The sequence below is a fragment of the Marmota marmota genome, unplaced genomic scaffold (assembly GCF_001458135.2).
Source record: "Marmota marmota marmota unplaced genomic scaffold, marMar, whole genome shotgun sequence".
NCBI classification, from domain to species: domain Eukaryota; kingdom Metazoa; phylum Chordata; class Mammalia; order Rodentia; family Sciuridae; genus Marmota; species Marmota marmota.
Genome location: NW_026000108.1, coordinates 23526743 through 23550338, shown reverse-complemented (window position 1 = coordinate 23550338; position 23596 = coordinate 23526743). Strand labels below are relative to the sequence as shown.

General features: G+C 33.1%; 1 protein-coding gene and 1 long non-coding RNA gene across 2 annotated transcripts in view; one reads left to right on the top strand and one right to left on the bottom strand.

The window, feature by feature from the left end:
* Positions 1 to 23596, bottom strand: part of Pcdh7 (protocadherin 7) — a 394354-nt gene that overhangs the window by 321572 nt on the left and 49186 nt on the right. The window lies entirely within an intron of this gene.
* The window catches only part of LOC125610951, a 22909-nt gene continuing 8328 nt past the window's right edge, over positions 9016 to 23596 (top strand). The window contains exons 1-2 of the long non-coding RNA XR_007341054.1: positions 9016 to 10332; positions 17205 to 17208. This is a non-coding gene — a long non-coding RNA (uncharacterized LOC125610951). The remainder of the gene's footprint in view (positions 10333 to 17204; positions 17209 to 23596) is intronic.

Genomic DNA, 23596 nt, shown 5'->3' with positions numbered 1-23596 from the left:
TTAATCAATATACTCTATTCAAAAAGTAGTTTCAAATAGGCAAAACTGAGGGTAATGGTTGTTGATTTTTTTCTTCTCCAAAACAAGTTAACCAATAACCAGGTTTCAAGTGAAAGCCACTAAATTTTCAGGTATTAAGTATCATCCAGTTCAATTCAACAAGCATTTATTTGGTTTACACTTTACATGTTTCAATCATATCATTTAATAAATACTGTACATTTGTTATTTAATGATTTTGAAAATAAAGTCCTCCTCAGACATAATAAGTCCAGATTATTTTCAAGAATAACAACTACATATTAGTACACTGATGATTATAATCTGCATTATTCGTAATTTTCATGATAATATAATAATTTATAATTTTAGTTTTCACATTTTTAAACTATTAATTATCAGAGGAAAATGTATATCTTTATGACTGTGGATAAAATCATCTGCAAAAATTGTTCTTTGACTTTTTGGAAACCTTCATCATTGGCTTGTGAACTGTTTGATTTCAAACTTCACAGTTTCCTCTCACTTGTCTATGCCTGAAAAAATGATAGACCATACGACTTTAAGATTTGAATTATAGTTGATCAGAAACTAATAAATTTCCCTAAAGAATCTGTGTCTGCTCAATTTTGCTGAGTTCTGCACCATAATATATGAAGAATATTGGAGACATGGTGTTGCCTTTTCTTGACTGTTTTTATTTCACTTTTCATAGTGGTATTGGGTCTAGTTTGGTCCATAAATATCTTTCAATCACTATTACTCTCTATTCCTATATCGATTATAAAAACAACAATTAGAAAATTAATAATTGTCAACATTTATTGAGTTCATGTTATGCCATGCATACATTGCCCACATTAATCTAATTTAATGGTCACCACTGATTTATGAGGCAGGCAGTTATTAACTTTATATCACACAGGAATAAATATAAGCAAAGAAACACAGTTTCTCCAAAGATCATCTACTTATAAGTAAATTAATTTCATTTCAAACCCAAGAAGACTGGATTCCAAATTCCACTCTCTTATATGCTATGAAATTCCACAAATGGCCACATATTTAGCTAAATGAAAAAAATGTTCCATGTGACTAGTTCTCTAATAAGAATCCCAAATGATTATCCAGTCCACCTTGTGATTTACTTGTGAAAAAAAGTAACACTATTTTGCAAGCCAGTGTGCTACAATTATACACACACACACACATATATACAAATGTGATTATATGTTCTGTGTATATTATATATATATATATATATATATNATATATATATATATATATATATATATATATATATATATATATATATATAAAATATATACACACATATGTCTATATATCTAGTCTCTATCTATATCTATAATTTCATTTTGTTTCCTGTTTCTCTGATCTTCCACTGTTGGAGTAGTAGCAGGAAACTTAAATAGCAGTACTATTTTCTGTGTGAGGCACTTTGTGATAAACATTAATCGTGAAATTAAAACAGTTGCAAGACTCCTCTGCCTGTTGCTTCTTCTAAGCAGACAATTACCATTAGATGAAAGAGCCTACAGCAATAAACATCAGGGGCTAGTGTTTTCTTCTCCTCTGAACTCAACCAGGCTGATCCAAGTCCAGAAATGTCTTTGAAGTCACGGAGACCTTCATGTACTGATCAATCCTTGGGGGGTAAAGAGCAAGAAAAACTGGTTCTCTTACTTTAATATTCTGCCAGGGAGTGCGTTCAACTCAATTCACAACAAAAAGGTTTTCTCTGTTACAAACTGAGTGATTTTGTACTTGGGTACTGCTTGCTTCAATTAACTTACAGGACCTATTGATCCCAGAATGTGATTATTTTTACTGTGGTCTGTATTTCCATTAGGTTAAACTATAAGCACAGAAGCAGCAACCTTGAATTCATATTTTCCCTGTTCTCAAGGTACGTATTTTGTTTTGGGTTCATTTAAGTGAAAAACAGTATATGATTTTCTTAATAGCAATAGTCAATGTTGATTATAAATGTGATAAGTATTATCAGTTCACAATATTTCTAAGTTAATAAAATTTTAAAACTTAAGAATTAAAATTATCTGAAAATTGAATGTGTAATCCAAAAGCTCACTGGAGTCCTGAGTACCTGAGAATTCAAACAATTGATTCTTCTGGTGTGGCTATTTTGCAGCAGAGCAAAATTTGACATCAAGACTTGTAATTCATTCAGGCATTATTCCTACACTCTCTCACAAATATCTTTATCATACCTTTTCTTTTTATCTTTAGAGTCTAAGCCTTTTGTTCTCCAATTGTAAAGATATGGAGAATTATTTTTAAACCACCAATGTGAATATATTTTATATCCCATTATGTTTTAAGAGATTATAAAATAGAAAATACAGGCATCTTATAAAGTAGTTTTCTTTTATTATTTTGGTCACAGAAAAATATTCAGTACAATATAATTATATAGTTGGTAGACATACAATTTATTATAAGAACATAAATAAAGACAAAAATCCCTGTAATATTATAGATAGGATACCAACTGCAGTTGATTGTCACATAGAAAGAAGAGGTAAAAATTTCAACTATAAAGTTAATCAGCAAGATAAAGACAAATGAATACAAAATACCAGAGAACAATAGTTTCAAAATTATTATGGCACATGGTGATTACAAAAAAATATGTCAATCTTCTGCAAATATTCACTAACTTATCTGTTATAACATCTGATTTTTTTTTGTTATATAATTTAGGTTGAAGAAAACTGGGGGGAACCACATGTAACTTATTGGGAGGATCAAAAAGTTCTGGTTAGAATATAAATTTTCCCTGCTCTCTTTGACAACAATGTCTACAATTCATTCACATCCTGTCACAGAGTGAAGCAGTCTGAAGGGTTATAATATGACTTTTCAACTATCTGAAGACTGATTTCACATGAGCTGACTCTCATTATTTTGAGACATTGGTACCATCTTAATTTAAAAGGCTCAATTGCATTAAATATTATATTTAATTGGGGATCATTTGCAGTAGTCATTCTATTTTAGAATTGCTTCCTTTGTGAATAATAATCTCTAGTAATAACAGAGATGAAATGGCTTAAGACAGTTTACTCCACCTCTTTACATTCTAGGCAACAAACCAAAGTGCAAATGCTAATCATTAAATTTTACCTCCTTCCACTTACACAAGCACACATCCACATATGCTCACACTCATACAAAAATTAGACTTTATGTTTATACAGTATCATCAATTGAGCAAGTAACTATAATTCAAAGTGGTACTTCCTGCATGCAATTCATCCTTAATAAAATAAAAAGGCCCTCCTCTACATACATAAATGCATACGACCACAAATATAAAAGGCCAGTTTCCTATTGAGATAATGGCCATACATTCCTTAAACATTTCCATGGTTAATCCTAAATTCAATCAGAAAATGTGTAGAATGTCTGTGAGATATATTGTGTCTTATCTTATACTTTTACACCATAATAAATTATGTTTCAACAAGTATTAGAATGGCCTAAATTTTATTTCTTCTCTTGTCCTCTAGTTTTCTTACTCTCCCTGATTGGCAGTAGTATTTCTTCTTAGTGCCTCATTAAATAGCATGGAACTGTCCAATTTTCTCGGAATTCAGTCCTGAGGTATACATTTCCATTTTCTTTGTTGATCTAGCACAGGTTCAGGTGATTTCTACATAATACATCCATTAGTTCAAGCAAGGCAAATGAAATCACATCTATACTAATCTCCACATTATTAACTATAAACAGGAATGGGGTGCATATCTCCACTCTTTGTTTGAGTCCATTCAAGTGCAAACTGAAGAAAAAGGATTTCCTGTTCTTCTTTTCATACTCCTGAGTGTGGTGATACCTGATTCTGTCTCTCCACAGTAATTGATAAGATTGCAAAACCTCTCTCACATCCCTCCTTTAATACGAACTGAGAACTTGATTTTTTGTTCACTTGTTGGCAAGTATAGTTTGATTCCTTTTTTTTGTAGAGATCTTATTTTAAAGCCATTTTTGTTTTCTTCAAAATCAGGGCTTCGTTTTAATCATCTAGTAATCCTGCCCCTTGGGAATCGATTTCTTTGTATACAAGACAAGATCCAGGTCTATTAGAATCCAACATATTGAGTTGGAACTTGGCATATATTTCACTTACGAGCACATACATTCATTTTACACGATTCCTCAATGTGGCCAGGGGGGTTCGTGGTCTGCACTGTATCCACCTATAAAAAATACAAAAATATATGTCTGCTTTACAGGGATGTGAGTAGGGTTTTGCTAGCCTACTTCCAAAGCTTGAACTGCACATCTTGGCTGATGGCAAGTATTCTTTCCTTCTTTAAGATGTATTTGCAATGGCCATGACCTTTTTTCAGAAGTCACAGAAACACAACTGTTCTCACTACAATTAACAACCCTAGGGCATCTAAATCAGTACAGCTGGCTAATCTCAAGAATGGGATCCCTGAAAAGAAATGTCTGCATGATATAAAAAAAACAACAACAACAAAAAAAAAAAAACCATTATGTTAATTTTGTTTTAGGGTTCAAGCTTTTCTAGGCTATGGGAGGGGAAGTTGGGAAAGTGTATGTTTTGTTTATACTATAAACACAAATAATAACAAAATGGTAATTTTATGATCAATGTTTTTACAACTTGCACATCCCTAAAATTTTAGTGATATGAGCTTAATTTGAAATTCACACCCATCGAAGTAGTATTCTCCTTTTTAGATGAAATCCTTAGATGATTCTCTCTCTTCATATAATCTGGGCAATTTACATGCTATCTACAAATGGCCTATTGATATCTGTTCAAGGAAGAATTACTCTTTCCCTAAAAAAAAGAAAAAAAGAAAAAATATATTGGGGATGTGGTTCTGTGATTAAGCTTCCCTGGGTTCAATCCTCAGCACCAAAAATTTTAAAAAGACAGTAAAAGAGCAGTGTTTTCCAATATTTTATCTAGTTTGCACAAATAAAATTCTTTAAGATACTTTGGTGCTAAAGCCTCCTTTATTTTTTTTTTTTTAGATTTTTTATTGTTGGCTGTTCAAAACATTACATAATTCTTGATATATCATATTTCACACTTTGATTCAAGTGGGTTATGAGCTCCCATTTTTACCCCAAATACAGATTGCAGAATCACATCAGTTACACATCCATTGATTTACATATTGCCATACTAGTGTCTGTTGTGTTCTGCTGCCTTTCCTATCCTCTACTATCCCCCCTCTCCTCCCCTTATTTAAGTCATTTATTTTGCATATAAGACTATTCAATGAAATAAACATAAGTCTCTCATTGAATTNCTATCCCTCTACTATCCCCCTCCCCTCCCTCCCCCCGCCTATTCTCTCTCTGCCACCTCTACTGACATTCATTTGTCCCCCTTGTATTATTTTTCCCTTTCCCCTCACTTCCTCTTGTATCTACTTTTGTATAACTCTGAGGGTCTCCTTCCATTTCCATGCAATTTCCCTTCTCTCTCCCTTTCCCTCCCATCTCTCATCCCTATTTAATGTTAATCTTCTTCTCATGCTCTAAAGCCTCCTTTAAATAGTGTTAAATAATGCTCTGAACTTTTGTTTTCAATGCCAAAAAGAAAACAAAGTATCATTTTCTAATTGAATAGTAAAGTTTATGTTACTAAAATCTTCAGTAACATTGAATATTGCCATATAGGTGGTTAATAATTTCCAGAGATTACACTTTGTACAGTTCACTACCCAAAATACTTATCTTTAATTTAATAATTAGGATCATAAAAGAGAAATTATCTGCCCAAATTCTATGGTAATAATGGATTAGTACACAAGTCAAACTTAGTAAAGAAGTGGATAGTTTCTTTCCCTGGATGTTTGATCAACTTTTTTTTAGAGTAAATGGTATTTAATAAAATGTAACACCTAACTTAAAAATTAGTTATTCATGTTTAAGAGCACAGAATACTTTTAAAAAATGTTCTCACAGCTGATTATCTATATTAGCTGTGTAAGTTTAAGCCACTTTAAAATATGTCATATTTTAATTAAATTTTATCTATTCCAAAAAATAAGATTTTTATTCTCTAGTAGCCTAAAAGTTAACATAATTTGTGATGACATTCTAATGAGTTACATAAGCAAAACACAAATCTCCATGATTTAAATTAAAAGTTTAAGATGAACACAGGTTCTATTATTGTATATAAAGCATATCATGCACCTTTAATTTCAAAACTCCTCAGTACTGAAATTAAATATTTGAAAATTTCTGATTTTGTGTTTTCTTTATGAACCATAAGGCATGCCCAGACAACACTAGACCTCCTTTCCTATTATGTATTCTTACTCTATGTGACATATTTCCACAGCACTTATCAAATACTTAACTGTCTTAAGAAGTTAGTTGTTCAAGTAATTTCTATGCAAGGCTACAATGTGCTCCCTGAAGGCACACATCATGTAGACTCTGTTTACTGATTCATTCTTAATATCAGCACATGGTTAGTCAGGAATAAAAAATTGGATTAATGAATAAATGCATATCTGGGAACAGCTAATTAAGTAAATAACATTACTTGTTATATCACAGTATCACATATATAATTCTAAAATTTCGAAATCTTTCAAACTGCAGAAAATGATCTTTATTTCACTGCATATTATTTTCCTCTTATTTGTTAATTCTTTCTTAAATTGAATCTGACAAACTAAAAGTTATACTAAGTGCTTTTTAATCTTTTCTAGTTATTCTTCTCTCCTTTCCTTAAATAGACAATGTAAAGGTTTCTGCAAAATTTTTAATAAATGAACAAATGAGCAAAAAGATTTTTATAAAAATAAGAAATCAAAGGTCTCACAACATTTCATAATTTATTTCCAAAGCTTGACTTGTAATTCAGATTAATAGTAATATAGTACATCTAAATAATATATTCATCATTCTTCCATGGACCATAGTGAAATTCTCTAAGATGTTATTCAGAAACAACTCTCATTTCATAAGTTAACAACTTCAAATGTTAACTTTTGAAGAGCAGGCTTCTTCTGTTTTTGTGGCTTTAGGCCTTGATGCACTGAAAAAAAAATGCAACTGTGTACTAATATTCACCTGTCACTGAGAAAAATGGAGCCTTTTCTCACCATTAAAGATTAATGTTCAGAAACAAAAGTGCATATTTCAAATTACTTATAGAGTTCACAGACAACTACATAAGAATCATAGTTCTGAAAACTGTTGTTCAGAGAGTCACGGTAGAAATGGATGTTACCAGGATGTGTTTGTTTTGATTTGAATCAGCTAATTAAAATGGCCCTGGAAGCAATTTTCAGATCACTGCTGCTAAGGAGATAGGCTCCAGTAAATCAGACCTGACCGATCTTTCAGTCAGGTCCAATTCAGTTCAAGTCGCTATAGACACAGCCTTTGTCTTTGCCTTTCAACCTTCCTTCTCAATTTGTTCTATCACCACGGCAACATGTCTCACACACTCACACACACACACACACACACACACATACACACAGAGTCTCTCTCTCACAGGCACACGCAGAGATCAACAATTCTCATACACACACACACACACATACAAGGTCAGTAGATCACACACATACATACACAGAGATAAATCTCTAGATTTCACTCAGCGTCCAGTTTTTAACCCAGAGACTGAATTAAGCCAGGAATTTAATTTAAAAAAAAATTGTCAATAAAATATTCAATTATAAAAGCCATAGTCTTCCCCTTTTCTAGTCTTCCCTGACCAACAGTAGGTGAGAAGTACCAGGAGAAGATAGTTGAGTTTTGCAAAGAATGGCAACAGTATTTAGAGAACTAAGTATGAGAATATCTGGAACACTCACACATTGGAATAGACCTGCTCTCTATCTAGAAAGAAAAACTTCAAAACCATAAACAAGGTGATATACATATTTGAAAGGACATATATCTATTTTTTTACTGTTTTAGGTAAGTTTTAATGCTAAATCACATTCACCTATGTAATTGGTGTAGATTAAGCAGAAATATGTGTTGGATGTATCTGCATATAATTGGCAATATATAAAGAGATTCTATGAATATCCATTAATTTTTCCTCAAATGGTGTTGAAACCTAGGAAAAAAGTAAAAGGTACCTTATCAAAAAAAAAAAAAAAAAAAAAAAAGCACAGTTCATTTCACAACATAGAGAACCAAAGTAATGTCAGTTTCCACTATCTAGAAACAGGATATTGATATTTATTTTAGAGCATAAAGCCTAACATAGAAACTGAACCAGGCACAGCACCTCATCATTGAAAGCTGTTACTTCATTTTAAATACTAAAAAATCATTTAAAACAGAAAATGACATATGGTAAACACAGGCTTTAGGCAAGGGGAGGACTACAAGAGAGAAAATTGTAGATGGTATATTGGTCTTTCACTTTCTTCTGATTTATATGAATAATGTATTAAAAACCATAAATTAAGATTTGTTAATGACTACAACACCTGTATAGATATTATGGGGCTTAGGATATACTACCCGAGAACATGGCACCTTGACCTTAAAGGAAACAGGCTGACTACTCTCACCTACATCTTCATCTGGACCTTCTCCTTGAAGAAGGTCATAAGAACCCTCATGTGAGAGATATGAATAGTTGAAATGTGTATATTCCTGGAGGGAAAGCACATCCTTATCTCTGAAAACACAGAGGCAAAGAAGAATCTGAACAAACAGGTCTTGCTCAGTTCCTGCAGTTTATAACCATTAGATCCACCTCCTATGCCAATCACACTTCTGCACCACCATCCACCTCTTCATCTAACCTGCACATGAAACTGTTCAAGTTTTCCAGCTTTTCTTTGGGTCTATTTCCTTATGAAGGCTCTGGTGTCACATAAAACTTACATTGAATAAATTTATATGCTTTTATCTTCTTATCATATTTTTATTGTAAGGGCCTCACCCATGAACCCAGTGATGGGTGAGGAAAACAAATCTTTCTTCCCCTACAGTGTATTACAAGATCATACTTAACTGTCTAATTTAACCTCACAAAGTCCTTGTGAAGTGGGAATCATAATTTTGCTCATTTTACATTTGAGGGAATTGAAGCTCAAAGAGCTTAATCTTCTTATATAAAATCATACAGATAAATGGTAAAATCAGGGCCCCAAACCAAGACTTTTGGCTCCTAATCAAATATTTTTTAGACTACAGTATGTTCACTCATAAATTATTTTTTTAAACTGACTTTAAATCTTTGAAAAATAGACAGCTAGGTCATAATTATAAATGTCTCTATTTTTAACATGGTTTAGGAAATGAAAAGAAAACCTAAGCAAGTTTTCTAAATTATTATAGATGAATGTACTAAGCTCACTTCTGGAAGCCTGTGTATATTTCTTACTGTATCATAATTATTTAAATTCATAAATACATACATTCTATCATCATTATTTATACTGATGCAAATATAAGAAATAACTTAGACATAATTGAACATTATCTGAATTGCTAAAAAGGAAAATAATAAATAAAACCAATTCTATTCAATCAAAGAAAGAGAAATGTGTACCCACTTACATGTGTGAGAGTACACACACACAAACACACACACAAACACACACACACAGAGGCTATTCATTAACACTGTTTCAATGACATTCTTAAGGAACAGAAATCGTTTACATTGTTAATCAACCACTGAATGCCCAGGAAAGGAAAGGGGATAAATAATATTATACCAATTCCTTATCATATGTTCTTTGCCCTGACTTCAGATTATGAATGATTTGGAGCCTAACAAAAGAGTGCCTTGGGTTGTATAGCCAACCAATCAATATTATTGACTGGCTGCCTGTTAGAATCATAGAATTCAGTGTTATAAAGAATGCCAAAGGTTATAGAGTCCAATCATGTCAAAGGCATGGTAGGAAACACAGAGAAACCCAAGAGAATATAGTATAAAAATTTCTTGAGGAAATTTTTCTTTGGTTTTTGAAGAAATACATACAAATATTTACCTATAAATGAACTTAATCTTGGAGAGAAAAAGAACCAAGTAGGTAAAGTTATGGAAGAACCATGAGATCCAAATAGTGAGAGAAGACAGGTGAGAGAAAGTGGAAGATTGTTCCTTCACTTGAACCTAGAGTTGAATCCTAGAGAATGGCTAAGGGGGAGATCCATGGAAAGGAAGGGCAAAAAATATTCCAAGAAAACACAATTTTTGAGGATGAGAAGAGAGGAGATGAGAAGGCAGTGAGTGGATTCCATCTTCCTTCTCAGCAGGAGATTTCTTCTCAACTGTCCTACTTTTGTAGCTGAAGTCCACATGTAATAGGAACCAGGGAAACAGGAAAAACAAAACAGCCCTCTTCTGAACATCCTCAATTAAAATATACAGGCAAATTAAGTCAATACATGTCAAAAGGTGGAACAATGTAACTTTAAGAAAACTGTTTGCTATGAGAAAATTAATGTAACGAAACATTTTCAGATTACCACTCTATAGAGGCCTGTTCTTAAATCTTAAATCATTTGTATCACAGTTCGTTATTTTATTTCATTCTAGTTTTTATTTTAAATAACTATTTCAAAGACATACTTTTTCTGGATTAAGGAGAGAGAAAGAATGACCAAATATTGCTATGCATTATTATGAAGATACACAGTAGCATAGATTCCAACTTTACAGTTCCATTTACAGTTGGCCAAAACTGAGCATTAATGCATTCTACTCTTTAAACTCATAATGAAAATATATCATGATGGAAACTTAAACTATTATCATTATTCTCTTCAGACCATAACATTGGCTACCTTTGGAAACAAAAGTAGTACTGGCTGCTATTCCTGTGCCAAAGCAATAAGTGATCTGAGAGAAACGAGAACTAGATGTTAATGAGAAGATGAAGTGAATAGCAAGCTCAGCTGTCCTTAAATGCCACTAGAATTGCAATCATGTGCCTGAAAAATTGAGAGCTAGTTGGGGGGAGTCTTGAACACCCACAGAGCGGACTAGGAAGCAGAAAGTGTTTCCAGGTGATGAATAAAACCACCAAGAGTTTAATCTGCTACCAAGCAAATAAAGTAAATGTCCAAGGAATTAATTGAGACTTGAAAATGTCCCTCAGGGTTATACAGTGGAGGAGGTAGAGAGAGAGGAGGGGAGGGGAGGNTTAAAAAATAAAAAAAATAAAAAAAAGAAAAAAAAGAAAATGTAAATGTGAGACAGGAAAAATAAAAGCAAATCTTAACAAAGAGTTTCCTTGCTTATAAAGACATGCTAAAAATGTGAGAATTGGCATAGTGATTATGTGGTTCCTTTGGTTGATAACAGATGAATTTGTAAGTTGACTATAATTCTCTTTTAATATAATTTGTGGTTTACTAGTTTCAAAAATCTATGCTTCATGGCTATTAGAAATCTCTAGAAATTTTTTTTCATGAATACCCTCACAAATACTGACATTGATTTAAAAATTGATATGAATATATTTAAATATTGATTTTAGTACATAGAGAGACATTGCATTAATAACTAATGTAGAACTGCAATCTCAGAGATAAAGGCCATCTGGATTCTTCCTCTATTACATTATACATTTTACCAGTGACAACTTCTGATGTCCAGAAAGGTGAAAGGACATGCTCAATAACTGGACCTAGGGTTAAAACTAAATATCCTCTCTTCCAAGTCAATGCTTTATTTCATTTAAGTTATGGAATTACATCTCAGAATACTGTAGGATTTTGAAATAGGATTCTGTAAGTAAAAGTTAAGAATCTCTAATTCCAGTACACCCTGGCTATGAAATGTAGGGAAGGAAGGTATGTTACATAGGCATCCTCTTAATGTATACTGAACTTTGTATTAATAATATCAGATGGCTCATCAAAAAGAACAAATGCAATGCAAAAAATACTGCAAATATGTTAAATTACAAAACAACATTCCATGTTATAAAAATAATTCTGTGTGGGGAAAAAAAGGAGAATCTCTTTATTTTTGATAAGTGAAAAACCATAAGAACTACTCTAAAGTTAGCTTTTCATAGCTTCATTTCAAATTTTTTTGGGGGGGTGTTTTCAATCAATATCCCATAGAGCATTTTAATATGCTTAATATGCCCATGGCAGGAAAAGGACTGCAAATCTTACCCTTCAAAATAGGTCACAAGGCTTAAAGTGCTTAATCACTAAGCAATATGGTGTTTCTCAATAGAAAAAAAAGAAAAAGATCATTTGCTTCTCGTTTTTACCCCTTTGTCTTCTAAGTGAAGTGCAGTGTGATATATTAGTTTAATTAAAGTCTACCAAATTATCGTAAGGATTTTATATGTAGCAAATAATTGGCTTTTTCTCCTATGTTTACTTTTTTTTGTAAATGGAAACAAAACTTTTTTCTTTAAATGATTCTTGGTATAAGACGCCAGAAAACTGCAGAGAAGAAAGGCAAGTGGGGTGTCTAAAGAAGTGTCCTTTGTCATATTGCACATGAAATAAAATTAAGCCTGTGCTAATGCAATGAAAATAAGTCAATGTTTCCAAAGATTTAAAAGGATCGATAATATGGCTCAGAGCCAAACTATACCAAGAATCTTACCGTACATAAAAATGACAGTCCTATTAATATGAAAACTTGGTAGGCTCTAAAATGATGTAAAATATATAAATAAATCATGCTATAAGGGTTTTAAAAAAATGTATACCATAATGAATCAATCTTTTTCATGGGAAAGATTGTTATAATAACTCAGGTAAAATAATACTATCAGTTAACTCTTTAATAAAAAGCAAATTTGTATACAAGTGAACAAATAATTAATAAATGCAACATATTAAATGAAAGTGTAAAAAGTATCAGTAGTTTCATAACCCCTGTTGTTAAAGGTAAGAGGAAACAAACTGTAATTAAAATATACAGAATTTACATAATACTGCCATCTCCCACAGTACCACAGGAACAACTGAGAATAATTTGAATCCAAAATAAGTTGTCCAGCATGGTGGTACATGCCTGTAATCCCAATGACTCTGGAGGTTGAGGTAGGAGGGCTGCAAGTTAGAGAACAACCTCAGCAATTTCATGGGGCCCTAAGGATTTAACAAGATCCTGTCTCAAAATAAAACATAAAAAACAGTCTAGGGATGTGGTTCAGTGTTACTTAAAGCAAGCTTGGGTTTAATCCCCAGTACCAATTAGAAAAAAAAAAGCAAAACTGATTATGTATGAGATCTGAATGACAAATCTATCAGCAATTTCCTGTAATTCTTAAAGTAATACAGAATATGGATGTTCTGTAATAAATGATAATCAACAATGCTTTTGTTAAACAAAAGCAATTATCATTCGTTTACTACTGTCCTGAATTATGAATGTAATGCACTCCACTATTGTCATGTATGTAAGAAATAAAAAAATGAATCATAATCTCTATATTACAGAATTCCTGAAAATTTTGTTGTTAACTCATCCTCTGAATTACTTCTTTTAAAAAAGTTTCTGCTGCTGTTCTTGGCCTCATCTCACATTAAGCATTTTCAATTAGTGATAATAACTAACAGTCTATTGAGTGTTCCTGAGGTTTCAGGCTAACTGGCAAGGTCACTAGGAAGCAGGTACTATCAGTAATCACGTTTAACAAAGAAGGGACTCAGGAACTGAGAAAATAACTTGGCCCACACTGAAGATCTAAAAAACATGGCAGTGCTGGAATTTTAAGCTCAGGAAGTCTGGCCCTGGTTTCTGCATTCTTCACTTGACTACACTCTACTGCTTCTCAATCACTGATAAAAGTGTTCTTAAAAGATGGTTTTGTCAAACTTGCTGTGTCTTTTCAAATATGCTTTAACAGTATTTTTTTTTAGGTAAAGAACATTCATATTTTTAATATATCCATAGAACAGTTTAGCATCTAACTAACCTTAGGTTTTTAATTAGCTCACTCTCTCTCGCCCGCCTTCCTCCCCTCTGTGTGTCTTACACACACACACACACACACACACACACACACACACATTTATACACACACACACACACCACATAACAAAATAGTAATTATATTTCTGAAGACCAGCCCATGCATGTGTGTACATAATTATTGACTTGGATGGCATGAAGCCTGTAGATTTTCCTCTCTTCTTAAGGTATAACTATGGTCTTGTGAAATTCCATGACCTCACAAAGTGCAAAATCAAAAATTGAGTCAAGAAAATAATAGTATTCCAAAATCTGAAGAAACACTCTCAGAAAGGAGTGCTTTCTCAGTGAGTGTACATGCATATTTTGAACAGATACATACTTGATTTATTCCATTTGTTTTAAGCCAAAGAGTGAAAGGGAATCTTTGACAAAACTGTCATCTTTAAAACACGGTGATATTTCATTTTCCCCTTCCGTACTATTTAGATTGCTTGGAACTGAAATGCTTCCAGCAGCTCCTGTGCCCAATTTTTCAAAGCTGTCACTTCCTTGCAAATCTGCTTAAGCAAAATACTTAGGTTGTTAGAAAACAGAACAAACATACATTATAAAATACTTTCTATTCTTCTTTGCAGGTCAAAGTCTTAGGCAACAATTGGAACTTGGGAGAACATGTGGAAATAAATTAAAAGATGACTATGATGGATTGCTTCAAGTCCATGAATTGGGTGCACCTCTGATTAGTTTTCAAAGATACACTTGGACTTAGCCCAGTAGAGTTTTCTAAACAATAATCATATAATCAGAATGTTATTTTCAATGCTTTCAGTAAAGGTCGTTAAATTTGAAAGTACAAGTCCAAGGGAAAATGGGACAATGAAAGATGACTATGGTTACCCTTCCTCAGTTCCTGTCTATAACAGCTATTACAACGTAACTTGTCAACATTCTTTGTCCCAGAGGGTAACAAAAAATCACCCAATGGTACATTTGTAGACCTGTGGCCTTTCTGGTTGCAAGTATCATAATTCATACCCTATAGTACCTGATAAAAGAAAGCACAACACAAGCAAACTTTGAAATAATGACTATAAGAATGAATGGTATAAAAAACAATAAAACTTGTTATTACCAAGCAGCTTCAAATGTGATAATGAATGAGCTTCAAAAGGATTCAACCACATTGACTTGAAATATTACTCAAAATTCTTAACAAAAAAATGCACTTTCTGGATAAACACACACAAACATGCACTTCAAGTTGTACATATTTAGATATGTAGTATATAGATTTAACACATATGGAATTTTTTTCTCCTTTATGCATGATTACACAATTCCAGCTGAAATCCATCCTTCCAAGATTATGCAGGAAAAATTACCCAAGACCTACAATTCCTTCCATTACTTTAAGAAAGTAGTCATGTCTCAGCAAAAGCCAAGACTGCTTATGGTGTACAATCCGAAACCCAATTCTCTCTCGGCACTTTAACACTAGATCTGTCACCCTTTAACATCACAAAATCAATACCCTGGAATGTCATGGTTCTCTGATGGCCCACAAAGTTAAGGCATGATCAATTTCAACTTCCTTACTAGACAGAATTAGACATAGACAAATAAAAGATTTCATTCAAGTTAAATTCAATAAAACAAATGAATCAAGGTAGAGGGAGTCAAAGATTTTAGAATTCATTTTGACAAATTTACACTTAAATCTAGATCAATTTTTAAATTTGACTAATTTGCACTCCCAGCCAAAAAGAATATATTAATTTACAACAAGTATATGAATTGCTCCCGTCCCTAAACTAAGAAATACACCAACTGTGTGTGTTTCCTTCATTGCCTTAGTTAATAAGCACTAGGAAAAAAGTAGTTGTCTGAGTTCTTTACTGTGTATCCCTAGCACATGGGGTAATATTTGGCTTTATTGCTCAGCAATATTATGAGTCTTGTCTTTCTTGTCACAAATTATATATCCAGTACCTTAAGACAATCCTTGATACAGAGGTAACCCTTAATAAGTTTATTTGGTTACTATATGAAAAGCAATGCATGCATTAAATATATCTGCAACATAAACTCTACTGGGCAAAGGCTTTCTCCTTCTTGTTCACTGTTGTATCCCTGGCATCTGCAATGCCAAACACATAGCAGGGACACAAATAATATGTGCTTATTTTGATGAAAAGACAATGTATTATATATTATCAGTCATTTGCAACTAGCATTCTATAACATTTAGATATCAGGTTTCAAGAATTTTTTTCGGTAATAAGCACTTTATATAATAGTGGTTTTATACACCTCTAAATTTCCATATATATAAATGTAGTTGATCCAGGCCTGAGAGTTTAGGAAGCATGGAGTGCAGTTTTGGTTCACTAACTTGCTATGTAATTTTGCCCCTCCAGGTCTCTCCAGTCTTACTATAAAATGCAGAGGAAAGCTAAAGAGAGACTAGGATGGTTCTAAGGTATCCCCTTGGGAGTATGTAGGAATACACCCTCTGGGGTATTTGTAGAGACAAGGATTCAGAAAAAATCAATGGAAGGGGCTCTAGAGGTCAAGAAAAAGGATGGGAAACAATCCTATTAAGAGAGTTAAAAGAAATTGGAGTCATGAAATTGGGCAAAGAAAATGCTGAGAAAGCCTTAGCAGCCCCTCAGTGTGGGAGAATTTAGCAAACACCTGACTTTCTACTTCTAGTTCTGCCTAGGCAAAGTGTTTACAATGACCCACTCCCTTGTTTTCCTGTGCTATCAAAGTTACAAGAAAAATTCCAAGCTTCATGTAGATTGTACCAAGGGGAAGCTATGTGACATGGTTCTTGTGTGACATGACAAGATGTGAAAAAGTCCTTGAGAAAGGAATCCCCCAGAATGGAGAAAGTTAATGGGACCAAGGAAGTGTTTCCCTCCGGGTTTTTGTCCCTCTTTCTTCTCTACATCAAACAGAGACAGAAATGAAAATAGCAACCCTCTTGGGAGCATCAGCAAGAAAACCAAATTCTATAGATGGAGGGCAGGACAACAGCCAACACCAGCATTTTTCAGTAAAACTTGCTAACTGATGACTTCTAGAATTATCAGGGAAAAGTTAAACCCTTTGTTTGACTATGGTGAACCATTATCTGCAGCTGAGTTCATGCCTAAGAAATGCATTTAGTAATATAAAAAAGAGAAGGATTTGCAAAAATTAAAAAAAAATTAAAAAAGAGAACAAAACTTCATGATTATGAGATTTTCTTAATAATACTATTAGACACTCAATAAAGGTCTGTAGGTACATTTGATTGGATCAAATCTCATGTTGCACATTATTTTATATTATAGACATCCTGCAGAAAGAAGACATCATTTCAGTGTAAAAAAGCTCTGGACAAGTTATCAATCAGAAGGCATGCGTTTTGATTCTATCTCTAACTCTCAATAATTCAAATTTTAGCAAGAATTTCTTCAATATAAAATGGAAATCCTAGTAAACATTTGATAAGTGATTGTTAGGATTAATAAAATAAGGCACATAAAACATTTTTAAAACATTTACAGCATTTTTTCTAACAGTTATTTACACTGGATGGCACAAGTAAAACACTCAGCATATTCCTGGCACACACTAGTGCTTATCTATTCTTACCACTGTTACCACAATATAACAGCCTCTGTTCCTACCTTCTTCTTTAGAAAATTTAAACCTTGAGGATAGTCTCTCAACAGGTACATTTCTGCCTCCTGACTTTTCCTTTTTTTGGGTATAGCTGAGAAAATAAAGGGACAACTTTGAACCCAAGTGAAACCAGAGTCTCTCTTCCGAGCATTTAAAATTATTATCCAGGGGATTACCAAAAAGAGTTTTGCACACAGATGGATAGGTAACATGTAAATTCAGAAACTACAGAATTTATGGCCATAGTTTATCTCCTTCTTATAGAAAAAGATTTAAAGAAAGATCATTTTCAGTATAAGAAGAAATAAATTGATGTAAGAGATGAGCAATGGAGAGGGAGAGACAGAGAATGGCCTTGAATTTCCAATTCATTTTTGAAGACTGAGTTCAATGTACCCTCAACCCTTTTGCATATCACTTGAGCTATTTTATTTTATGAAAACCAAAGAGTTTTAACTAAATAACATTAATTTTTGTTTTAGCATTAAAGCATTTTATCAAGCTGGTTATAAAAATCTGTATCTATAAAATCTTATAAGAAGATGCCCCCATCTCCCTTTCTGTTCTATTATTTTGTTAGTTCTATGATAGTAATTCATGTAGCATCTTACAAAGCAAAAAGCACATTTAAAGCAGAAAATAGCTTCCTATTTACTTATGATTCCTAATGCCTATAATCAATTAAGAAATGTGAAATTAGTTGAAATCCTGAAGCTACAGAATATTTTCTTGAAATTTTTAATCTGTGTCTTCTTGTAAAACAAAATCAAGTGAAAAAAAATAACATGTATTCAATTTTCCACATGGCTGTAAGCCGCAAAGAGCCTGAGGAAGAAATAGAAATTTTATGTGCCAAAGAAATAGAACTGACCCTATTAAGGTCAACTGTGGAGGCTTCCCTAACTGTTTAGTAAGCACTAGGAGCCTCTGTCTGCATCATGGTGCCCAGATCCTAGAATAAAATTATGGGTTTTATGAAGGTGGGCACAGCCAAATGGCTAAGTACTTTTGGATCAAGTCCCGGAATGCAAGAGATTATGTGCATGATCTTGTTTTGTTTTGTTGACAATAAAGAAAAACTCCTGAGTTTTCCCATAATCCTAGTTTAACAGTAGTCATTTTTCAGTTCTAGAACTGCTCAAACTATGGTCAGCTTTATGTAGCAAAGGCAAAATTATGAGTCTTTCAAAAAAATGAATACAGATTATATGTGAGAAATGTAGAGGGATATTTCCATATAATGACAATAAATAATCACATAAGACATATTTCTTACCTAGAATACTCAGGTAATTTATTTTGTCAAGGAAGTGTTAACTTGCATGTTTTAGTACATGAAATTCCCAGAACTGAGAAGACCCCATTTAATGTTAACATTTTAAAATGACTGAGCTCAGATCTAAACAACCTGCTCATTTGTGGTGTTTTGTCATGGAAAAAAATAGTCATATAAAGTCAGCTTATATCTTTTATAGTTTCTTTTGTAATAAATCTTGTAGTATATACTATTTTTAAAATATATATATATTAAAACACAGTATTTTCCCCTCTTCACAATTTAATTGCTTGTGTAACTTGCTGTAACCGATATAAACTTATGATAATTATATAATAGACTTTTTATTCAATTTTCCAGGTTTTAAAGGAAGAAACCATAGTTTATTATGTAACACAGATTACGTCTTTGATTATACTGCAACTTCTAAGAGTGAAAAGTAGTTAGGATAATTCAGGAACTCCATTTAGTGTTACTGGGGTGAATGACTCTATAAAGACAGAAATGTATAAGCTATCATGGAACATTCTATCCCCACCTGAGTTTCATATTTCTCTTTCCATTGACTTAACCCCAAACAGTTTCCATAACAAACACATCAGGCAATACGGCCAAGACGCCCATGCTGTTTCTCATTGTTTAGAAGCAGGAAGTCATAAACCATTTCAATCCACATTCCCATAACTAAGGAAATCTGCCAAGATACATGAAAGTAATAATGACTTAGTCCTTGCAGAAATGGAAAACCTGATGGATTATTTCAAGGGAGGACAACTGGAACTAGGTGCATTAGCAGAATCTGTGGGATCTACTTTTAGAACACATATTACTTGTTTGAAAACAGAGCATGAAATGATGTTAATCTGCAAGTGGAGGAAGCTGTTCATGGTCCTCTAATCAGAGCTTGGTGTACTTGAATCATCCGCCCTTTCATTTTTCAACTCAGATTACCCACTGTGTCTGCTCCAGTAGCCATTATGAGTACCCCACTCTTAATAAATTCAATGGGTGTTTTGCAAGTACAAAGCCTGCGGGATTGGACACTTCAGGCTAAATTTTAGCTGCATAATCAAGAATATAGCTGGAAATGCCAATTAATGGTGCAAAGCACAAATCACCAAGCCTTAGCAATAGGAAAACTGTTTATGGACTAAAAATATCACCTATGTAATCTATCCCTGACTTTCCTAGATGGCTCACCAGAATATTAACAATGCTATCTCAATAATATTCTTCAGAGAAATAGAAATCAATGAACAGTAACTTCTTAGCTTAAGAGAATTATGTAAGATAAAAATTAAGTGGAACAAAATTATATACTTACTTCATATTCTGTTATTTAACCTTTAAAGAAAGCAAAACTAGAAATATAGCAGTTTTAATGGATAAAGATCCTCAAAAGAGTAAGGATGAAATATAAGTGGATGCTATCATGCATGATGGCATGTTTTTTAAAACCTCTCAAAGCCAAGACTTATGGCATAATAACAAGCACAATTAAAGGGAATATACTTGCATGAGGAAATTTCATTTTGAGCTGAAACTTGGGAAGGCAAGTCTTAAAGCCAAATCGAGGCTTATCAGACAAATATATGTATGCCAGACAAGCAGCAAAAAAAGCTATGAAAGAATATCAACACAGATGGGAAGGAGATAGCTGACTTGCAGGAAACCATGCAGAGTGACAGCTCTGCAGTATCTCCACACCTGATCTGGCAGCAGTGCCTAAGGGGGCTGCGCTGTAGCCAAGTCAGCAGGGTCCGGAGGCAGATGTGCCTCTACCCTAGCTGTGTGCAGGAAGTCCTGGTGCCTGCAATCCTGCAACTCTGCAAGTGGTTTCTCAAAATGTGTATAAAAACTCATGACTCGTCTGTACTTCACTAGATGCAAACTAGATTTCTATTTTAGGGAACTTTATCAGGAAGGAAATGTCTGCCAATAATTGCTATGAGAACATTTATTTGACCCCAATCCATGTTGTCCACCAGATTCAATTATTTTAAATAATATATGGAAGTGGAAACACAATCATTGCTAATCAATATTAGATTGATTCAGTTATAAAATTCTATATATTAAAAAAAAACCTCAAACCATCACTACCTCCTAAATTTGATTCACATTCAATACTCCATTTAAGAAATGTAGTTTACAATAATGCTTTATCTTAATTTGTTTTCACAATAAATACCATTACTTGTTTATCTATACTTGTATTTCTAAATGCAAAGCCCTCTGAGAGAGGCTTCCAGTTGATTTTAAAGACAAATGGGAAGTAACAGAACAACAGAAATTGAAAATCAAATCATGGGTAAGATAAATTATATATCACCACAAATATCTTGTTATAATAATTCATTGGCAATGTAAACAGCGAAAGAGTGCTTTTAAAGAACTTTTATAGGAAAACCTCCTGTTTCAAACTTTATTCAGTTACAATATTTATTGAGCCCAGTTTCCTGCCTGAGAATGATGGAATTGCATCATTATTAATCTCACATACAGGCTGACTGGGGTCTTCCTGTTCCTACCTCCTTTGCAAATGGAACTTCCTGGGGAAGCTGAAAAGGAACCAAATATTTCACAGCTGAGACTATTCACCTGGCCTTCCACTGCAAACACAATTCCACCCATTTTTAAAAGTTCTAACATTCTCAGTAAGGAAATTAAAGCTGAAGATGTAAGTATACTAACAATAGTAGCCAGTAAACTTGGTAAATAAATACCCAATTGTTAAACATAAATTAAGGGATTAAATATGATACCCGTGCTAGCTTGACAGGATCATCAGTTGATTAATGCATGGTATTATATTTATTGTAATGACAGCTACAGATTTACACAGATGAAAATCATTCTATCCAAAAAAAAAGGTAAAAAAAAAATGTTAAAATCTTCCTAGTATTTGAATATTGCATTGATACAAAATATCACATTGTAAAGGTATGATGACTAAGAAAAGATTATTAAACAATCTTTTCTGATAAAATAGAGTGGGTGTCATTTTCAACTGATAAAACTACAGTAATAAAGGACAGGAGGTAAGTCACACAGATTGGACTTCCACCAACACCTTAATGGTTCAGATGCGGCACCTCTGCACGTGCCCCTCTGTGCAAGTTTATCTTAGCAGAAGTGTAATAAGGAGATTTTTCTGAGAAGTTTAAATCTCTCAAGTTTCCAGCTCAGTGTTCTAAACTGTGAGGCAGACACTACGTCTGCCTCACTAGTAGAATCTGATTTTACTGTTTTGCTTAAATTCTGAAACTCTTTTTTCACTCAGCATCTCTGGGAGACTAAGGCTTTCCCGGTTGTTGGCAGAGGTTCTAAGGATTTCTAGTCCAAAGGAAAGGGTGATTTTCATTTGAGTCTGAGTTTTTATGAGCAAACCTTCACAGTTTTTTTTTTTTTTTGTTGTTGTTGTTGTTTTTGTTTTTTTGCCATCTCTGTCCTCTTTTTAAAAATATAACTTGGACTTCTGCTAGCAAAGCTCAAATGTGATTGGAAAATCCAATAGACACTACCCTGTGCTTTGAAGTTGCCTGTTCACTAATGTCTCAGAGGCAAGTTTACCACTTGATGAATCATTAGTATCACTTCCTGTAGCACTGAAGTTTTCCCTAGGGGTTGCCACTAACTAAGAGCTAATCACCCGTGTTCTTATTTAGCTCTTGAGTTCCGATTAGATCATAGTTTAAAGTAAATGACTGCAGATTGCCAACTCTTACCTGACAACACATGACACAAAACCTACATGCTCAAGAAATACATTTTATCTTTTCCTTTAACAAATCCATACCTTGATATTTTTGTCATTAAATATGCAACCATGCTGAGTCTAGCAGCTCAGGGAAAAGATACTAATGATACTTCAGTGGCCACATATTATTACGATGGGAATTCCTAATGGCTAAGATATTCACAGCCCACTACTATTTTAAAAACATTATATGGCATTACAAAAAAATTGTTAAGTGCAGGTTCATATCAGTGGCAGTATATTATAGGTCAAGTTCACCCAACAATATCTTTGAACTGAATATTTTCTTGAGTAAATGTTTTCATATGTATTTCTCTCACAGCCGCAGGCAGGCCCATCTCCTAAAATCTTTTTGATGGATGATACATTTTATGCATCTGCTTCCAATTGAAATAAAATTGCATTGATTAATAAAACATTACAATTTGAAGATAATATGAATAAAATGGCAAAAACAGTAATACAAATGAATCAGATATTAGCATCCCAGAGAATCCGTTTTTTTGGTAATTTTCCATCAAAACTATTTCTAAAATATAGAAGGGATTTCCTTCTTGTTTTTTTTTTTCCTTATATAAATGGGTGATTATTTTAATGATCTATATCCACATGTGTGTATATGTTTATCCTCTGCTTATTTTAAATAATATAGTACTTCTAAAAATGCCAAACTATTATGCTTGTAAATACACCGATACCATGAGTGAATTTTAAAACCTGTGTTCTACTTCACCACATTAACACAGTTATCATAAAATAAAGTTCTAAATCATATATCATTGTTATTTATCATGTCACAAGTCCTGTTAGATCAAATCACTTTGCAAGTAAATTCTGATAAAAGAAAAATAAATAGTAACTGAAACTTGAGTTTTGGTCACATGTTTCAAAATCATATATAAACAGTCATTGCTAGATCTTACTTATAACATTGGATCATTTTATAATTAACCGGGGGGGGGGG